At 36.9% G+C, this 17,146-nt stretch overlaps 1 long non-coding RNA gene across 1 annotated transcript; it reads left to right on the top strand.

Moving 5' to 3' along the window:
• Positions 1–1,621: 1,621 nt before the first annotated feature.
• On the top strand, positions 1,622–14,796 carry LOC127083539 (uncharacterized). The gene is made up of 2 exons (XR_007788461.1): positions 1,622–2,202; positions 14,429–14,796. It is a non-coding gene; the product is annotated as an uncharacterized LOC127083539 (long non-coding RNA).
• Positions 14,797–17,146: the final 2,350 nt, after the last annotated feature.

The raw sequence follows: 17,146 nt of genomic DNA, 5'->3' as shown, positions 1-17,146 counted from the left end.
CCTAACTTTTGCATGGACATTTCTTTTTTTTAGATCCATAGGGATAACCATCTCTTCCTAGATTGGTTCCTGCAAATTCCAATCTAGCGGGTTTTGTATTCGCCTTTTTTTTCTAGGCATAATATTTTTTGACTGTATCTGAATTCACTAGCGTCGGTAGGTCATCCCCATCCATTATGGTGAGACTGAGATCCCGTCCTGAGAAGGCCTTTTTGACAACAAATGTTCCTTCAAAGTTGGGAGTTCACTTTCCTCGAGGATCCGAGTGTATATGAGAGTATCTCTTGAGTACGAGTTCATCTGCTTGGTACAAGTGTGGGAGAACCTTCTTATCAAAAGCTCTTTTGAGGCATCTTTGGTACAATTGACCATGGTAGACGGACATCAAACACTTCTCTTCAATGAGATTCAACTGATCATATCTGTATTTCACCCATTCAGCTTCATCGAGATATATTTCCATGATGACTCTTAGAGAGGGAATTTCAACTTCAACAGGCAAAACAACCTCCATTCCATATACAAGAGAATAAGGGGTTTCCCTAGTAGAAGTGCACACTAAAGTTATATAGCCATGTGTCGTACCCCAATTTTGTCCAGACATTTTTAAATTTTCGTAAATTTGATTTCATTTTTTATTTGCATCATATGCACAGCATGACATGCATTTCATCATGAATAATGCCTGAAATATCAGTCGGAATAAACTTATTGAAAATACAGACAAATTGGTTAAATCATTTCTCAAGAACGTGCAAAATTAGCGGGTAAAAAGTTTCGAAATTAAACTTGCAGAATCCAGTATTATTAATCTACGGATCACGTAGTTTGACCTGGTGTGCTCGTTATATTTTTCAGCGACTGTTTCGGTCGCATTCTGACCCGTATGAGCCTTTTAACCGGTGAAAATTTATTTCAAAATTAAAAGAAACACTGTATTTTTTCAATAAGTTTATTTCATACTGATCATTTTAATGCGTCCGGTTTAATTTTTCGAGCAAATTTTCGCCCGAGTTTTATTCATTTTTAGTCATTGTATTTTTATTCTTTCGCCAAAATAGTTAGATTAAGTAAATAGAATTTTCCATATTCTTATTTTAATTTTATCACATTTTATTTCCGAGGTTGTGAATTTTATTTCATTTAATTGGTTTAAATTATTTTAAACCTATTAAAACATCTAAAAGGGGTAACTTTGTCATTTGAAATTGTTTGTGCTTCTTTGATTTAATCTGAACCATTAATTCAAATTAATCAACGGTTCTCATTAGCAATCTTTGTCAATTTTAAATTCAACCAATCAAATAATCCTAATGTAAATAGTTAAATAACAAAATCAAAAGAATCAAACTCCATTAAAACTGTGGCACGCGTCACCCTCATGGACAGCTAGCAATTTAAAAAAAAATCTTTCTTCCTCCAATGTCTAGTAGCCACGTGGTCATGATCATCCTTCCATTTGGTGATACCCGGGCGGACCACACTAGATTTGGAGAGGATTCCTTTTGGGAAAGGACAAAAAAGAGGAGCCTTAAGGAGAAAGAAGAAAAAACTTCTCTCCTCTTTCTAACGGTTATAAAGAAAAATAAAAAAGGAAAAGAAGAAAAGGGGAAGGAGACTCTTTTTAATCATCTGGTCTCTCTCTCAATGAAAATTAAAAAGAGAAAAAAAAAAGAAATAACCAAGACCTCTTCTTCTCCCTAAAGAACCTACGCGTCGGCGTCTCAACCACCACCAACAATCCGCCATCGAAATCGAAACCAACAGTTTCCTCCTCACCCGTAACACCCTTCCATTCCCCTACCTCCAAGATCTAGTTTTCTACGCCGACACAACCCTCAATCCGCCGGAAACTACCAAAACTACCACCGTCACTCACAATATCTGACCATGTCGTTTCGTCCGTGACCTACTATATCCGACCCATACTCTATCCGCTTCATCTGCGCCATCGCCATGATTTCCAACCAATGAACCCCCATCACCTCGCTTCCGATCCATGACAGAACCTTTTGTGGAGTAAAAAGAGAGAGTAAAAAAAAAACTCAAAGGATCTGAACGTAACGTCACCGGACTGATAACAAATTTCCATCGAGAAAACCGCGACACGACCTGTTGTAGCAGTTGCGCTCATAAAGCGATTTTCACCTCATTTATCTGGCTTATTCCTCCGACAATGGTAAAGTGATGCACAAGGCGAAGGTCACATCATGATTAACAATAACCCAACAACACAACACTTGTCGCGATCTCTATGATAACTTTCCGACAAAGCCGATATCCTCGTTTACGGTACACTCGGCACAACAATAACATCATCTCCTTGATTAGGGTAATGTCTCAATTTTAGCTCTATTTTTGGTATTCAACATTGTATAAAGTTGTGTTGTTATAATTTCTGTTTGGTGTGTGTGCAATTGATATGAAGTTTTCACGATACCACATCATACATGGTCACGATTGATTGCCTTGTAAATTCTTGTAGATAATTTATAAACTATCTAAATAATTGTATTGAGTTGTTTCTCTTTGATTTTACTGTCACTGTGTTGCATATTTGTTGGCTTTATGTCATACTTTGATCAATAAATAGTATATAGAATGGTTTCTACTCCGTTTCTTTTTCATCATACTATGTAGCCAACATGAATTTGATATCGATTGCATTGTGTCCTGCTGGCTTCACCTTGTATTTGAGTTAGGTAAATATTGTGAAGATTATGTTGTGATTTGCTGTTGATGTTGATTATTAGGAAAAAGGGAGTATGAAAAATGCAGAAACAATGTCTTGGAGAGAGACACCAATTAACTCTTTTCTTTTCTCTTTTCAATTTATTGTTTATTTTTTAATTTGATGAAGTTTAGATTGTTTTAGTATTATTTACTATATTAATCTTTTAATTCATTTTTTTCTAGCATTATGGAAGTTAGATTTGGATGAAGTAGTCGGTTGATATTCCGTTAGGCCCATTAACCACTTGCACCTCCCATTTGTTATGTTAATATGGAGAATAATATGTAAAAGTCATTATAAATAAATCTATGTTGTTTGCTTGGCTTTCATTATGATAAAGTTAGGATAAATATATGGATTCGACTTTTACATGTCGTTATGCCACCCAAAAACTTCAATACATCAACACGATATTTCACCGCGTTTGGATCCTTACATATGACACATCGACCTCATTGCCGCTATGAACAAACCGGTTTGGAGCATATTGTGATTTATTCATTTCAATCTTTTTTAATTAAGCTAAATTGTCAATTAAAATTTATTTAGATTAGTTAATTTTGATAATTGATTTTAATTACATCAAGTGTTTGATTTAATCAAATAATTTTTAATAATTAATTTTGGTTATATTAATTAAGTGGTTTAGTTAAGTTCTAATTAATAATTTTTGATTAATTAAATATTGATTACTATGACAATTTCACAATAATTTTCAAACTAAATTCTTCCAATCTTGTTCATAAACAAAACCGTGGTTTAGTGCCAAGTGGTTCATTTTAAACTCGATTTCTTTTAGTATCACCTTTTCGCATTTATTTCTAAACCAAAACTCACTCCATCTCACTCATAAGCGAATATCTTGGTCCAATGCCGAGTATTTCTAATTAATCACACAAAATTCAAATCATTTTCTTTTTAAATCAATACAATTCTAAAGGACTTTATTCTTTAAATTAATTTTTGGATGAAAAGGAGAATAGTAAACGTCCGCTTCACTATCTCTCGATTATTCGAATAATTGGTGTTTGCCACATTGCTCGAATTTTTGTCATTCAATTAAGACCCTAAAAAACTTACAAATTCAAATCACTTTCCCTAATTAAGATTTCTAAAGACTTTATTTTTTTAAAAATTAAACTTTGGATGAAGAAGAGTATAGTAAGCGTTCGCTTCACTATTTCTCAAGTTCTTGAATGATTCACGCTCGTCATATTGCTCAAAGTATCGATTTTCGATTAAAGCCGTAATCTTACGAACTTAAAGCTAATTTTTTAAGCCAATCAGTATAACCACTAAAGACATATAGTTTATAAATTAAGTTCCGGATGATAAAAGGATGGGAGACGTTCGCCTCACTATCTCTCGGATGATTGAATGATTGGCGCTCGCCATATTGCTCAAGTCACCGACTCTCGATTAAAACTTCAACCACAATAATCAAATCATTTCTTCTAAAACAACCATAAATTCTAAAACCTTTTAATTCTAAATTTCAGATATTAAGAGGATGTGTGGCGTTCGCCTCATTATCTCTCGATTGTTCGAATAATTGGCGTACGCCATATTAATCGAATTCTCGACTTCCGATCGAAACCTTAATCGTACAAGCTTAAAATTAATACAACATCTAAAAACACGTTTTTATAAATTAAATATCGGATGATAAAAGATGGGAGGCGTTCGCCTCACCATCTCTCGATTATTTGAATAATTGGTGCTCGCCACATTGCTCAAATTATCGACTTCCGATTTAAAACACGCTAAATAAATTTGGATAGGGGAATAAGTGGCCCACGCCTCATTATTTCTAGAATAAGCGAGTGAGAGGCGCACGCCTCACTACCGTGCATATTCGACATCCGCAAACAAACTTTCAAAAATAATTCGAACGAAAAGGGAGTAGAAGGCGTTCGCCTTGTTATTCCTCGAAAGATTTGAACGATTGGTGTGCACCACATTGCTCAATCTTTTGTCGTTCTTCTAAAATACCAAATACATTAAACCTAAATTCTCTCCCCGTGCGATCGAAACCAGTCAAGCAAAACATCTAACATATTAATTCAACGTGTCACCCCCGCGTGACCAAAACCCTTTTCAAAAAATAACACTGTAAATCCTTTCTAATGCAAACGACAAACCAATGCTTAAGCCTCCACCGAGAGTAGACAAGCCAACGTTTAGCCTTTAGAACGTGATCTACACAGTCGTTCATTAAAAAACACCAACCAAATCGTAGTCCCCGAACTACGAATGCTCTGATTTCCTTATTGCACCATAAGGATACGTAGACAGGAGATTGTTGTATCTTCACGAGCACACTAATAATAAACCTCCCTTTTCCCTCTTCTGAGGTTCCCATCCATCTCTTTTCAATATTTCAAATTACTCGAAGAAAGCGAATAACAGTCAACTAACAGTCAAATAGCAAATTGGACTAAAAGGTTCCCGTTGAGTACAACGAACGTGAGGGGTGCTAATACCTTCCCCTTGCGTAATCGACTCCCGAACCCGAATATGGTTGCGACGACCATTATTCTATTTTTATTAAAGGTTTTATTGATATTTTCATATTCTTTAATTGGAATGAATAAAGTTCGGTGGTGACTCTGTTTGAACTAACAATTTTTTCTACTTCCATCGCGAGGGATCACATTTTTTTCGAGGTGCGACAGATGGCGACTCTGCTGGGGACGTTGCTCCAAGCAAGAGAGAGTCTAGCCTAACTTAGTCTGATTTTGCTATGACTGTTAAAAGATATTCTTTTCTTCCATGTTGTTTCTCTGTATCTTATTCTGGTTGCTTGTGTTGTATGTAATTTGTTCTGATACTTTGATATGGGACTTGATATATGTTGTGAGATAAGCTCCGTACCCGAGCTTTGAGAAGAACCTAGAACCCGGAGTTGTGTAGTATTGAACCGAGAGGTATACACCTCGTTGAAACAATATGAAGACTCCACCTAGAGTAGATCTGTTTGGAGTTTCCATCATAATATGGCTAGCCCATTATTGTGGGGAAATTCTAAATACGATCCGTGACTCTAGGGACCTCGCCTTAAACCCAAGTTTTGTTTTCGTGATTGGCGATTGTGTAGTATTGAACCGAAGGGTCTACACCCTGTTCAAACAATACAAGAATCCCACTTATATTAGATCAGTTCATAACTCCCATCACGATGTGGCTAGCCCATTATTGCGAGGAAGTTTTGAACATGATCCATGAGTCTAAGTTCCTTCCTTGAAAACATAACTTTATAACATACCTTTGTGAATTTCTAGTAATCAGAGAAACCCGTGCTTCTTCCTGTTATCCTGATGTACCCAACATATGAATGATCTTGAGTATTTGTATTCCTTTGGGAAAAACATGGCAAAATTTCATGCATTTGCATATCATCAACATGCATTACATATCATTGTCCAAAAACAAAAACTTACACCATATTCCACTCTTTGTTCAGTAACGCTGACTACTCGACACCGGTACGAGACACGTCGCAACTATAATATGACACTCGAACAACTTGAAGCAAACCAGGTTTTGATGAGGACAAACATTGACTCCATGCAGGAAAAGATGGATCGCTTGCTTGAGACCATGTCGCTCTTAGCTTAGAAGGAAAAAGATGCTGAGACTAGCGCCGAAACTAGAAAATTTGTTGCTCAGTTTGGATCGCCATCGCTTAGCATCCCTGGAGTGACTAACCTTGACGGTAACCCTGTCCAGCCTAGAGGAGGACCGATCGCTATTCCTATTCCAATGGACAATGAGAACCCTCATGGGCATTCTTCTACATCTAATCGACACGGATCCGTGATGGGTGATGAAGATCTGTATGATTCTTTCTTCATGCCACAACCCGTCAAGCCCGTTGTTGGAGGTCTCCTAGACCCAACTGCTGAGAGACTCTATGCTTTGGAAGAGAAATTCAAGTCTTTGGAAGTCCACACTACTCCCAGTTTGGACGCCGTCGATATGTGCTTGGTGCCAGGTCTGGTGATTCCGCAGAAATTCAAAGTCCCAGACTTTGACAAGTACAAAGGGATTAGCTGTCCTAGAACTCACCTCATAGCTTACTGCCCATATTAGTAATGATCAACTCCTGATTCATTACTTCCAAGATAGTCTCAGTGGGGCATCCTTGGAGTGGTATATGCAGCTAGAAAGAGGACAGGTCCAATCATGGAGAGATCTCGCTGAAGCCTTCCTTAGGCATTATCAGTACAATACTGATCTAGCACCCAATCGCACCCAGCTGCAAGACATGACTCAACGCAACAACGAATCATTCAAGGAATACGCATAACGGTGGAGAGAGCTTGCAGCTCGTGTCCAACCTCCTCTCCTCGATAAGGAACTGATTGATATGTTTATGGGAACTCTGCATACCCAATACATGGAGAAAATGGTAGGATCCAGCTTCCCAACTTTTGCTGAGGTTGTTTCTGTGGGGGAACAAATTGAGAGCTAGATCAGGAAAGGAAAGCTACCTTGCGCCGCCAATGCTTCAGGTGGGATAAAGAAACCTTATCCCAATCTCCCAAAGAAGCCAGAGGGTTAGGCCAATGCCATAATGGGAGGAGGAGGATATAAGGCACCTCCATATGTTCCTATGCCTTACCATCAGACTGCAGCTATCATCCCAACACCATATCAGCCACCATATCAGCAATCATATCAACAACAATATCAACATCCGTATCAACAACCAGCTTACCAGCAGCCACATCATAATCAACAGCAACGTGCTTCACAATAACGTCAACCTAACCAGCAGAGGGTAAGGAGGCCAGAAAGACATTTTGATCCTCTGCCAATATCGTACAGCAAGATCCTTCCCTACCTGCTAAAGGATGGATCAATTGTTTTGGAGGAGCTAACGCCTGCAACTCCATCCTATCCACCAGGCTATGACACCAATGCTCATTGCGAGTATCATATGGGTGCCCCAGGGCACACAATGGAGAATTGCACGTCCTTTAATTATAAGGTTCAAGACTTGATTGATAGTAAGGCAGTTTGTTTCACGCCAGTTAGGCCAAATGTTGCAACAAACCCCATGTCGGCGCATGCGGGGCAGAGTGAAGCTCGAAGATAAAGCTTTACACCGGCCTAAATGAGTAGAACAATTCCCAAATGAAGCATCAAGAGATAAAGGTTTGTTTCATTCAATGAAGGCAATCATTATGCCAATTTTACTATTTCGCACTCTTGTAATTTGTTCTTGTTTGTCTAAGTACTGTATGCTTTAAACATTGTTATTTGTATTTGGTCTTATTTGTATTTGTTCTGAATCAATCTTTCATATTCACTCATATTATTGCATTTTGCAAAGCACAACACACATACTTTTCCACGTCACCTTCTTTATCACACTATTGTTAGTAAATGTTGGAAGGAGGATGACGAAAACGAAATACTCATAATTGTTGATTGTATGATTTCAGATAAGATCCTGCTAATGATGTACAAGCATTGTTTCAAAACCCCAAACACTGGAGAGATAAGGAGTTAATCCCTAGTCAACCACTTCTAGCCTAGAAGTAGGAATTTCTTTTGGATCTACAAAACCCTTACACTTAACCTGGGCCAGGGTAGTGTTCAGTTAATCTGACTTCACATATGAATTACAAGATGAAATATCCGATACAAGGATCAATCACATGATATTCTTCGCACACATCCCGAAGTGTCGAAGGAACCATACCAATCCAAATTTTATGTCAGTTGTTCTTCAATGACCAATGACTTGGCAGTCATAATTTCCAAAAAAATCAAAGAAAGAGCCCGCTAAGTCAAACACCTTAAAAGGTGACTTAGGCAAAAACTGGGGCAATCCCGATGGATTAAACCTTCAACAAGCGGTCCATGCAAAAGTTAGGGATCAAAACAAAAATCAAAAGAGATAATGAAAGTCCTCAACAAAACAAAACAAGAATCAGTGACCACCATACCAAAATCAAAGGGTCACCAATAGCCATGAAGAACAAAATAGGATGATTGTCATTTCAAGAGATCTTACACTGTTGAACTCTTGTAAAAGTGAAGTGTGTGTCGAATTAACTGGATGTAGGATTGGAGATCATCATGAAGAAGGGGTGGTTTAAAATAAACTTTGAGCCTTATATCTTTTCGTTTCAATAACCGTGAACCAAGCCACGTTACAACCTTCAAAAGACCTAACTGAAGTAGGGTTTATTCTGAAAGCATACTACAACAAGGTTGCGTAAGCTGACTCCTAGAGATTTGCTAATATTCTATTCTCACTATATCACTCATACGCTAGATAAAATCAACACCGCGTTTGGACTCAGGGTCCACTCGTCACACACTACCACAACAATCCCAAAATGAATGATTGTTTTTCAAAAACTTGCATAACTATTGCATTAAAATCACCATTTCTTGAATAACAATTCTTGACTGTCAGTCAGTACTTGACATCAGGAAATTCCAACAAGGGGCAATTCAAAAGGTACTTGATCGTTGGTGCCAACACAAGACAAAACCATCTCATAATCCTATGAATCAGGGGCATGGCATCTTCTAATTATGTTTGACTTAAGAAGTAGTCAGTACAAGACAAATCTCCAAGCATCGGTTGATCAGGGAGGAAAAACACTTCAATACTCAGCCCGTCTGGGGCAAGTCCCTCAAAGGCTAATCAGGGGAAGACCATTGCAAGAGTCAGACGTTGGAGGAAACAGACTCAGACCATGTCATGGGATAATTACTCCTAAGGGTTTCCTTTCAAGGAGAATTCCTTTGAATACCCTACAGACTGGGGCAAGGCAAGTTGCAAGGGGCAAGTTCCCTCCATATCTTCAAGTCGGCCTAGCAGACTGTGTCGGACACTGGAGAGTGTCTGAGCTTGCAACCAAAATGTCAAAAGTTCACGCTAGTACAACATCATATGTTGACAAGAATCCTTGGGGAACCTCAAAGCCATAATCATCATGCGTTGATCATGACGCTATGCTCAGTTATAGGCTGGCCAGACATCTCAGAAGAAGAATCGAGATCGTCTCAAAGACAAATACACAATATATCAACAAGAGAACAAACTCGGGGCACCGAGAGTATCCACACCCATTTGTTCGATTATCACATCATCGACTACCGAGTGTCGGGAAGTCAGATCCCCCACCAATCAATAGTCCAACCCACATTGACAGTTACCAGAAAAACCAAAGTCCACCTTTCTGGTATCCATACAAAAACAAATACAACCAGCATTGGTCTCCAGAAAATATATCGCCTTTGAAAGGGGGGGGGGGGGGGCAATCCCAAACAAACTAATCATCCTTCGCATTCAAACATGCATCTCATGCATCACATGCGTCATTTCATGCATAACATTTCCAAAATAAAAGTATACCATGCATCATTGCACACATATCATTCATGCATATAGCACGAATCAAGATCCAAGGTTTAGTCGTAGGCATCCAAGTCAACCTTCAGTTGAGTCATTGTTATCTTCCCTAAGCAAGGTCATGTCCCCTATTATCGAGCGTTCCCCATTTAGTCACATTCTTTAACCTTTTGTTGATAAGATGTTATCCTTAACTAAGTCAAACATTGTTTCTTTAAACACCTACCTTGTTTCGCGTTGAACGTCCCTCAACGAGTTGTTTCCTGTAACCTTTTGTTAATGAAAATTACATCTCCCCAGAGAATATTCTTATGCAACCTTTTGTTGTTGATACCCCCAAGCAAGTCTCATCCAGTAATGCTCCAATACTACCCGACAAGTCCATCCTATTTGAACCTTTGTTGGTAGTCTGATTTTCCAACAGGTTTTTCCTAATATCATCCTTTTGGTGAAAGTCCCTTGATGAATAATGATCATCGTCCTGTTTACAATAAACGTTATAGTTTTGGTAATGGTAAGTCCTTGACATTTGTGATCTTACCTTCATCCTTTTGGTGTCGGCGATCCTTGAAGTTTTGACCCAACCTTCATCATTTTGGTGAATGGCGACCTCTGCAATTATTACAGCTTACCGTCATCCTTTTGGTGTCGGCGATCCTTGTGGTGATAGGGATCCTTGTCATTTTGGTTCAACCATCATCCTTTTGTTGATGGTGATCTTTGTTATTATGTTTAATCATCATCCTTTTGGTGATGGCGTCCAGTTCGATCTAAACATCATCCTTTTGGTGATAGAAATTATGGAGTTTGCTTTAAGCTATCATCCTTTCGGTGATTGCAACGTTTGGAAAGTTTAGCTCTACGGTCAGCCTTTTGGTATCAGTAATTTTTGCGGTTGATATTACCTTCATCCTTTTGGTAATGGTGGTCATCAGAATGTTGTGACTTATTATCATCCTTTTGGTGATAACAAGTTCTGTTTGTTTTATCTTACTGTCATCTTTTTGGTGTCAATGATATTTAAAGTTATTGACTTATTATCATCCTTTTGGTGGTAACAAGTTTTGTTGTTTAAATCTTACCTTCATCCTTTTGGTGATGGTGGCTGTTGACTTTTTATCATCCTTTTGGTGGTAATAAGTTTTGTTGCTTGATAATACCTTCATCATTTTGGTGATAGTGATCGTTGACTTATTATCATCCTTTTGGTGGTAACAAGTTTTGAAGTTTTGTTCTCACCTTCATCCTTTTGGTGACGATGATCATCTGAGTTGTTATGACTTATTATCATCCTTTTGATGATAATAAGTTTTGTTATTAGTTTCATCTTCACCCTTTTGGTGATGGTGATTGTTGACTCATTATCATCATTTTGGTGGTAACAAGTTTTGTTTTAATTTTTACCTTCATCCTTTTGGTGATGGTGATCGTTTAAGTTATTGTAACTTATTATCATCCTTTTGGTGATATCGAGTTTTGTGTTTATAGTACGTTCATCCTTTTGGTGATGGTGATCATTTAAGTCTTTAAAACTTATTATCATCCTTTTGGCGATAACGAGTTCTGTGATTATAGTACCTTCATCCTTTTGGTGATGATGATCATTTAAGTCATTAAGACTTATTATCATCCTGTTGGTGATAACGAGTTCTGTTGTTTATAGTACCTTAATCCTTTTGGTGATGGTGACTGCCGACTTATTATCATCCTTTTGGTGGTAACAAGTTTTAGTTTTGTTCTTACCTTCATCCTTTTGGTGATGGTGATCATTGGGATTGTTGACTTATTATCATCCTTTTGGTGGTAACGAGTTTGGTTGTTCGATTTTACCTTCATCCTTTTGGTGATGGTGATCATTGACTTATTATCATCCTTTTGGTGGTAACAAGTTCTGTTATTCGATCTTACCTTTATCCTTTTGGTGATGGTGATCATTAAAGTTATTGACTTATTATCATCCTTTTGGTGATAACGAGTTTTTTCGTTTGGTCGTACCTTCACCCTTTTGGTGATGGTGATCATTGGTGATCGTTGACTTATTATCATCCTTTTGGTGATAACAAGTTTTGTTGTTGGATCTTACCCTCATCCTTTTGGTGACGGTGATCTTCGAACTTGATGAGTTAACTATCATCCTTTCGCTGGTAGTCTTGCTACTATCCTTTCGGTAGCGGAAAGCTTTATCAGAATAATCATCATCCTTTTGGTGATGGAAATATTTGAATTTTATTGCGTCTGACTTTCATCCTTTTGGTGACAGCAAGTTTGGTTATTAATCTTACCATCATCCTGTTGGTGATGACTACCTTTGAAGCTTGGTATTCCATCATCCTTTTGGTGATGACAATCCTGGAACTTGTGATGAATTACTATCATCCTTTTGGTGATGGAAATTAATTCTAATGTCATCCTTTTGGTGCCAGAAAACCCGTTCAGTTTTTGCCCTCACATCGGTAGCGACCTTTGCAAAGATTTGAGTGTCGACTTAAAGGTTGGCATTGATCTGACGTTCTACCCCCTATTACCTTGGTGCTGTTAGAACTCGTTGCATTTTCTTTCTGCATTTCTCCATTGCATCTCAAAGGACAAAATTTGGGTCCTTTCGTATTTAATTACCTCCCACCACGAATGTATGAAGACCGTTGTCATTCTTACCTTCTAGTTCAAGATAATTAAATAGGGGCAGCTGTCGTACCCCAATTTTGTCCAGACATTTTTAAATTTCCGTAAATTTGATTTCATTTTTTATTTGCATCATATACACAGCATGACATGCATTTCATCATGAATAATGCATGAAATATCAGTCGGAATAAACTTATTGAAAATACAGACAAATTGGTTAAATCATTTCTCAAGAACGTGCAAAATCATCGGGTAAAAAGTTTCAAAATTAAACTTGCAGAAGCCAATATTATTAATCTACGGATCACGTAGTTTGACCTGGTGTGCTCGTTATATTTTTCAGCGATAGTTTCGGTCGCATTCTGACCCGTCTGAGCCTTTTAACAGGTGAAAATTTATTTCAAAATTAAAAGAAACGCTGTATTTTTTCAATAAGTTTATTTCATGCTGATCATTTTAGTGCGTCCGGTTTAATTTTTCGAGCAAATTTTCGCCCGAGTTTTATTCATTTTTAGTCGTTTTATTTTTATTCTTTCGCCAAAATAGTCGGATTAAGTAAATAGAGTTTTCCATGTTTTTATTTTAATTTTATCACATTTTATTTCCGAGGTTGTGAATTTTATTTGATTTAATTGGTTTAAATTATTTTAAATCTATTAAAACATCTAAAAGGGGTAACTTTGTCATTTGAAATTGTTTGTGCATCTTTGATTTAATCTGAACCATTAATTCAAATTAATCAACGGTTCTCATTAGCAATCTTTGTCAATTTTAAATTCAACCAATCAAATAATCCTAATGTAAATAATTAAATAACAAAATAAAAAGAATCAAACTCCATTAAAACTATGGCACGCGTCATCCTCATGGACAACTAACAATTTTAACAAAAATATTTCGTCCTCCAATGTCTCGTAACCACATGGTCATGATCATCCTTCCATTTGGTCATACCCAGGCGGACCACACTAGATTTGGGGAGGATTCCTTTTGGAAAAGGACAAAAAAGAGGAGCCTTGGGGAGAAAGAAGAAAAAACTTATCTCCTCTTTCTAACGGTTATAAAGAAAAATAAAAAAAGAAAAGAAGAAAAGGGGAAGGAGACTCTTTTTAATCCTCTGGTCTCTCTCTCAACAAAAATAAAAAAGAGAAAAAATAAGAAATAACCAAGACCTCTTCTTCTCCCTAAAGAACCTACGCGCCAGCGTGTCAACCACCACCAACAATCTGCCGTCGAAATCGAAACCAACCGTTTCCTCCTCACCCTCAACACCCTTTCATTCCCGTACCTCCACGATCTAGTTTTCGACGTCGACACAACCCTCAATCCGTCGGAAACTACCGAAACTACCACCGTCACTCACAACATCCGACCACGCCATTTCGTCCGTGACCCACCGTATCCAACCTACACTCCATCTGTTTCATCTGCGCCATCGCCACGATTTCCAACCGATGAACCCTCATCACCTCGCTTCTGATCCATGACAGAACCTTTTATCGAGTAAAAAGAGAGAGTAAAAAAAACAACAAACTCAAAGGATCTGAATGTAACGTCACCGGACTGACAACAAATTTCCATCGAGAAAACCGCGACACGACCCGTTGTAGCAGCTGCGCTCATAAAGCGATTTTCACCTTATTTATCTGGCTTATTCCTCCGACAATGGTAAAGAGATACACAAGGCGAAGGTCACGTCATGATTAACAATAACCCAACAACATAACACTCGTCACGATCTCTACGACAACTTTCCGACAAAGCTGATATCCTCGTTTACGGTACACTCGGCACAATAATAACATCGTCTCCTTGATTGCGGTAATGTCTCAATTTTAGCTCTGCTTTTGGTATTCGACATTGTATAAAGTTGTGTTGTTACAATTTCTGTTTGGTATGTGTGCAATTGATATGAAGTTTCCATGATACCACATCATACATGATCGAGATTATACGTTTACGATTCAATTATACTGTGTCATGATTGATTGCCTTGTAAATTCTTGTAGATAATTTATCTAAATAATTGTATTGAGTTGTTTCTCTTTGATTTTACTGTCACTGTGTTGCATATTTGTTGGCTTTATGTCATACTTTGATCAATAAATAGTGTATAGAATGGTTGCTACTCTGTTTTATTTTTTATCACACTATGTAGCCATCATGAATTTGATATCGATTGCATTGTGTCCTGCTGGCTTCACCTTGTATTTGAACTAGGTAAATATTGTGAAGATTATGTTGTGATTTGCTGTTGATGTTGATTATTAGGAAAAGGGAGTATGAAAAATGCAGAAACAATGTCTTAGAGAGAGACACCAATTAACTCTTTTCTTTTCTCTTTTCAATTTATTGTTTATTTTTTAATTTGATGAAGTTTAGATTGTTTTAGTATTATTTACTGTATTAATCTTTTAATTCATTTTTTATAGCATTATAGAAGTTAGATTTGTATGAAGTAGTCAGTTGATATTCCGTTAGGCCCATTAACCACTTGCACCTCCAATTTGTTATGTTAATATGGAGAATAATATGTAAAAGTCATTATAAATAAATCTATGTTGTTTGCTTGACTTTCATTACGATAAAGTTAGGATAAATATATGGATTCGACTTTTACATGTCGTTATGCCACCCAAAAACTTCAATACATCAACACGATATTTCACTGTGTTTGGATGCTTACATACGACACATCGACCTCATTGTCGCTATGAACAAACCGGTTTGGAGCACATTGTGATTTATTCATTTCAATCTTTTTTAATTAATCTAAATTGTCAATTAAAATTTATTTAGATTAGTTAATTTTGATAATCGATTTTAATTACATCAAGTGTTTGATTTAATCAAATAAATTTTGATAATTAATTTTGGTTATATTAATTAAGTGGTTTAGTTAAGTTCTAATTAATAATTTTTGATTAATTAAATATTGATTACTATGACAATTTCACAATCATTTTCAAACTAAATTCTTCCAATCTTGTTCATAAACAAAACCGTGGTTCAGTGCCAAGTGGTTCATTTTAAACTCGATTTCTTCCAGTATCACCTTTTCGCATTTATTTCTAAACTAAAACTCACTTCATCTCACTCATAAGCGAATATCTTGGTCCAATGCCGAGTATTTCTAATTAATCATACAAAATTCAAATCATTTTCTTTTTAAATCAATACAATTCTAAAGGACTTTATTCTTTAAATCAATTTTTGGATGAAAAGGAGAATCGTAAGCGTCCGCTTCACTATCTCTCGATTATTCGAATAATTGGCATTCGCCACATTGCTCAAATTTTAGTCATTCAATTAAGACCCTAAAAAACTTACAAATTCAAATCACTTTCCCAAATTAAGATTTCTAAATACTTTATTTTTTTAAAAATTAAACTTTGGATGAAGAAGAGTATAATAAGCGTTCGCTTCACTATTTCTCAAGTACTTGAATGATTGGCGCTCGCCATATTGCTCAAAGTATCGATTTCCGATTAAAGCCGCAATCTTATGAACTTAAAATTAATTTTTTAAGCCAATTAGTATAACCTCTAAAGACATTTAGTTTATAAATTAAGTTCCGGATGATAAAAGGATGGGAGGCATTCGCCTCACTATCTCTCGGATGATTGAATGATTGGCGCTCGCCATATTGCTCAAGTCACCGACTCTCGATTAACACTTCAACCACAATAATCAAATCATTTCTTCTAAAACAACCATAAATTCTAAAACCTTTTAATTCTAAATTTCAGATAATAAGAGGATGGGTGGTGTTCGCCTCATTATCTCTCGATTGTTCGAATAATTGGCGTACGCCATATTGATCGAATTCTCGACTTCCGATCAAAATCTTAATCATACAAGTTTAAAATTAATACAACATCTAAAAACACGTTTTTATAAATTAAATATCGGATGATAAAAGATGGGAGGCGTTCGCCTCACCATCTCTCGATTATTTGAATAACTGGCGCTCGCCACATTGCTCAACTTATCGACTTCCGATTTAAAACACGCTAAATAAATTTGGATAAGGGAATAAGTGGCGCACGCCTCATTATTTCTAGAATAAGCGAGTGAGAGGCGCACGCCTCACTACCGTGCATATTCGACATCCGCAAATAAACTTTAAAAAATAATTCGAACGAAAAGGGAGTAGAAGGCGTTCGCCTTGTTATTCCTCGAAATATTTGAACGATTGGTGTGCACCACATTGCTCAATATTTTATCGTTCTTTTAAAATACCAAATACATTAAACCTAAATTCTCGCCCCGTGCGATCGAAACCAGTCAAGCAAAACATCTAACATATTAATTCAACTTGTCACCCCTGCGTGACCAAAACCCTTTTCAAAAAAGAACACTGTAAATCCTTTCTAATGCAAACGACAAACCAGTGCTTAAGCCTCAAC

This window comes from Lathyrus oleraceus, chromosome 5 (assembly GCF_024323335.1).
Source record: "Lathyrus oleraceus cultivar Zhongwan6 chromosome 5, CAAS_Psat_ZW6_1.0, whole genome shotgun sequence".
In the NCBI taxonomy this organism is placed as follows: domain Eukaryota; kingdom Viridiplantae; phylum Streptophyta; class Magnoliopsida; order Fabales; family Fabaceae; genus Lathyrus; species Lathyrus oleraceus.
Note: the sequence above shows the minus strand (reverse complement) of the source record. Positions and strands in the feature narration are given on the sequence as shown.